The sequence below is a fragment of the Octodon degus genome, unplaced genomic scaffold (genome assembly GCF_000260255.1).
Source record: "Octodon degus isolate 3935 unplaced genomic scaffold, OctDeg1.0 scaffold00012, whole genome shotgun sequence".
Taxonomy (NCBI): domain Eukaryota; kingdom Metazoa; phylum Chordata; class Mammalia; order Rodentia; family Octodontidae; genus Octodon; species Octodon degus.
Genome location: NW_004524588.1, coordinates 14,711,161 through 14,715,602, shown reverse-complemented (window position 1 = coordinate 14,715,602; position 4,442 = coordinate 14,711,161). Strand labels below are relative to the sequence as shown.

At 40.4% G+C, this 4,442-nt stretch overlaps 1 protein-coding gene across 1 annotated transcript in view; it reads right to left on the bottom strand.

Annotated features, from left to right (window-relative positions):
• The window catches only part of Exph5 (exophilin 5), a 70,810-nt gene that overhangs the window by 61,397 nt on the left and 4,971 nt on the right, over window positions 1-4,442 (bottom strand). The gene's annotated exons all lie outside the window — the stretch shown is intronic.

The window sequence follows — 4,442 nt, the reverse complement described above, 5'->3', positions numbered from 1 at the left end:
TGAATGTGGGAAAAACAATTTGAGTTTCTTTTTAAACACATAGGTAGCATATGCCCCATATATTCTTGAGATATATACTAAAAACAACTGAGAAGAGGTACACAAATACCTGAAGGCAAATGTTCATACCACATTATTCCCACTAACTAAAGAGTGTATGACCTAAATTTCTATCAATGAATGGATAAACAAACTGGTATATACATAGAAAAGAATATTATTCCATCATAGAAGGATCAAAATACTGACACGTATATAAGGTGGAGGATGCCCTTTACGTTTATTCTTTATCCTCCCACTAGGGGGCAGAAGACTGAAAGGGGAGTGTTAGGGGATAACAAAGTCAAGACTGCACAGAGAGGGGTGGAGCTCATTGGAACAACTCTGAAAGTGTTCCAAGGGCAAATCAGCTGTTTATCCGGAAGTGTATATCCAATGAAAACACCCTTCAAGAATGAGATTGGCGATACAGCTGGGGATATAGCTCAGTTGCACAAGCGCCTGGCAAGTGCAAGGCCCTGGGTTCAATTCCTAGTTACCCCCCTCCCCAGTTTGTTTGTTTGTTTGTTAGTTTTTCAGATAAAGAAAAACACAGAATCTGCTGGTAGTAGACTTGCTATAACAGAGCTACTAAGGGAAGTTCTTTAAATGGGAAAGAAATTTTACCAGAAGGAAACTTGGAGTACCTAGAATGGAAAAGAGCTCTAAAAGAGGTGAATTTAGGTAAGTAGTCCTTCCTTGGTATTCATGGGGAACCCAGTTCCACAATAGCCTGTCACTGCTGCCACTGTAAACACCAGAATCTCTAGGTGCTCAAGTTGCTGTATAAAATGGCCCAGTATTTGGATACAGCCTGCATAGTCCTCCTATACACTCGGGTCCCCTTTAAGTCACTTATAATACCTAAGACAACGTGAATATTACATAAACAGTTATTGTGATGTACTATTTAGGAAAAATAAAAAGCTTGTACACGTTGGGTACACATGTGATTCTTCTGAAATCTTTTTGATCCATTGGCTGGGATCATAGCTCAGTGACAGAGAGCTAGCTCTCCTACCACCTGCCAGGTCCTAGGTTCAATCCCTGAAAAAATGTAAATAAAGTAACTGAGTGAAGAAGAAATTATTGTCCCACAGTTCTGCAGGCTAGAGATCACAGTATGGCAGGGCGGTGTTTCCCCAAGGGCCTGAGGGAGGGCTCCGCCCCAGGCCTGTCTCCCAGCTCCTGGTGGCTCCAAGATTTGTGGAAGCATCACTCTTTGTGGAAACATCTGCCTTTGTGCCTTTCTGGGTCTAAATTTTCCTCTCTTTGTAAGGACATCAGTTATATTAGGATAGGAGCCACCCTCATGGTCTAATGATTTCATTTGAATTGATCACGTCTGTAAGGACCTTCTCTCCAAATGAGGTCACAGTCTGAGGTACTAGGGATTAGGACTCCAACATGTTTTTTTTTCTTCAGAGAACACAGTTCAGCCAGTAAGAGTAAGGCTGGTTTCATATTTTAAAATGTGTTACTGTACACTGCTGCATCAAAAGTCTAGGTAAGAAAAACCATATGACCATATAAGAAAATTTCATAAAAACTTTCAGCAATAAGACATAGAATCTGACAAAATACATTTGCAATAAAACAAAACAAAATCAAACTGCCATTTAGAGCTAATGTTGTACATAACACTGAAAAGCTGAATACTGTACTTGGTGCCAAAGCAAGGAACACTCTTGTTCAATGTCATGCTTGAAGTCAGCCAATATTAGGCGAAGAGAAAAAGTGAAATACATGCATATCAAAAAGTAAGAAGTACAAGCAGGGCATGGTGATGAGCGCCTGTAATCCCAACACTTGGGAGGCTGAGGAAGGAGGACCGCCATGAGTTCAAGGCCTGCTGGGTCTACATAGTAAGTCCAAGGACACCCTGAGCTACAAAATGAGACCCTGTCTCAAAACAAAACAAGACAAACCAGAAGTATAAGTAACTGCCTTTATTTGCAGACATCATAATTGCCTACATATACTGTGGCTTCAAATCAAAAATTAAAAGACATTGTACAAGAAGTGAGTTGAGCAAAGTTGCAATATAATTTATTGAAATCTAACCCTCATGCTGGAGGTACTAAGAGGTAGGGCCTTTGGGAGGTAATTAGAGGAGTAGGAGTAACCCTTCAAAAGGCTTGAGAGGGAGACTTTGGCCTCCTCTACCCTATGGGGACATCCAGAAGGCACTGTCCATAGGAATGGGCCCTTACTAGGTACCAAATATGCCAGCACCTTGATCGTGGCTTCTTAGACTGTCTTAACTGTGAACAGTAATTATCTCCTTTTTATAAATGATGCAACCTAAGGTATCTTATTGTAGCAGCCCAAACAACTAAGCCAGAAACTAGAATTCTTCACACACTGCTCGCAGGAATACAAAGTATTACAGCTTTGGGGGAAAACAATGTGGTAGTTTCTTAAAAATTCAAGAATAAGATCTTTCAACTCCACTCCTAATAAAAACTTAGTTTTGCGCAAAAATCTTTACACAGAAGTGTATAGCAGCTCTATTCAATATCATCCAAACCTGGAAACAATACAAATGTTCTTCAGCAGATGACTGGATAGGTAACTGTGATGCCCATTATCCACATAATAGAATACATACTACTCTAAAGCAATGAATTATAGGTATGCATAACTCGTGCAGATCTCAGAGGCATTTTACAGAGTTAGAGAAGCAACCGGTTATGTCAAATGGTTATGTCCTTTATGTTCCCACTTTGCAACTTCTGTAAGAGCAGTAGTACTTTGCTTTTCAAATTCATCATTATCATTTGTAGGTTTGATGGGCATTGTGACTTGTAATGTTTCTTCCATCAAGCTCTCTGCTATCTACTTGAACATGAGATACACACTTCCACTTATAAACATTCTTTAAAGATAAAAGCATAGTCAGAGAGAACACAAGAGTAGTTGCCAGAGAGGTTACTTATTCTCTTCCCCCTACTCTTTCCTCATCTCTCCTCTTCCTGCAACTCCCGCTAAATGCTTTGTTTTAAAGTTGAAACCAAAGAAAACTTGACAGCAATATAAAAAACATCGCAACTTTTGGTAGCCCTGTTTCATCATTAGAAAGCTACCGCACCAGGGAATGAGGAAGCCGGCTACTGTGTGGCGTGCCAATTTAATATTTGAAGTACAGCCTTTTAATGGTGCTATTGGCAATGTCAATAAGGAAACATTCCCGAGAAGGCGAGGGAAGCGGGCATATGGGTCTCGGATACTGCAGTCTATGCACTAACTGTGGAAGAGCAGACCTGAGTGAAGGCGAAGGAGAGAACTGCCCATTCTCTCCGAACGACAGTGCTTCGGCCAGGCTCTCAGCCACTTCTTCTCTGTTTTAAAACGTTATGCATGTCAACAGGGGAAAAACCTTTTTCTGACTGGCCTTGAGCCGAGCTTCCTTGGATCTTCATGTGGTTTTGTGTTAAGAATGTGCTAATGAGGAAGGGAAATATTTCCTGGCGAGGCCTACCTGACCTTCTTTAGTTCTTTACGTGCTTGCAGTTTTAGTCTACTTACTGCTGAAGTGAGCACAGTTTTGCATGAGTGCCCTGGGTCTTTCTCTTCCTTGCGTTGTGTTCCCTACAGAGTAATAACATGCCAAGTGGGTGAGGCGCTCCACCTGAGATAGGACTCAAGGTTGATGCACAATTTCCTATGCACCAACTGACACGTGTACACAGTAGCATTCTAAACAGAGAGACAGAGGCAGAAAAACAGACATTTTAAATAAAGAACGCTTTTTTCTTTTTTTTTGGCAGAACGGGGGATTGAACTCAGGCCCTTACACTTGCCAGAGAAGCACTTATTCCACTGAGCCATCTCCCCAGCCCAAGAACTCATTTTTAAAAACGTATTTGTAGAGGTAAAAATAGTCAAACATTTTGCATTTCATTACCAAAAGTAATACTCATCATTACTTTTTTATAACATGATAAATGCAAGAAATAAAATAGAACCAAAAATTCAGGTCAATTAAATGTCACTCCCAAGAGCTAGCAAGCTCAACCACCTGGACTATATCCTCGTAAAGTGCATATGTACATATTTTAACATAGAAGATGGCCAGTAAGTTTTCCTATGTAGATAGATACTAAACATTGTCCCTCAATATTCATTATTCCATTTTTGCAATAAGTGTCCCTACCTTTTGGTTTGGCATGTGACTTCCCACTACAGTGTGTTCTGTATTTTCAAGGTCACTGGAAATACCAAGAGCTTAAATGTGAGAAGATTTTGCTCCCGGTTTTGTTACAAGCTAAGTCATCAGGCTGTGTAAGAATTAAATGAAGTAATATACACAAACAGCTTAGTGGAAAGCAACACGCTCAATGTTAGCCTTTATTACAGTTACTGTCCCTGCCTTTTCTACCTCCTGTACAGAGGACTGAATC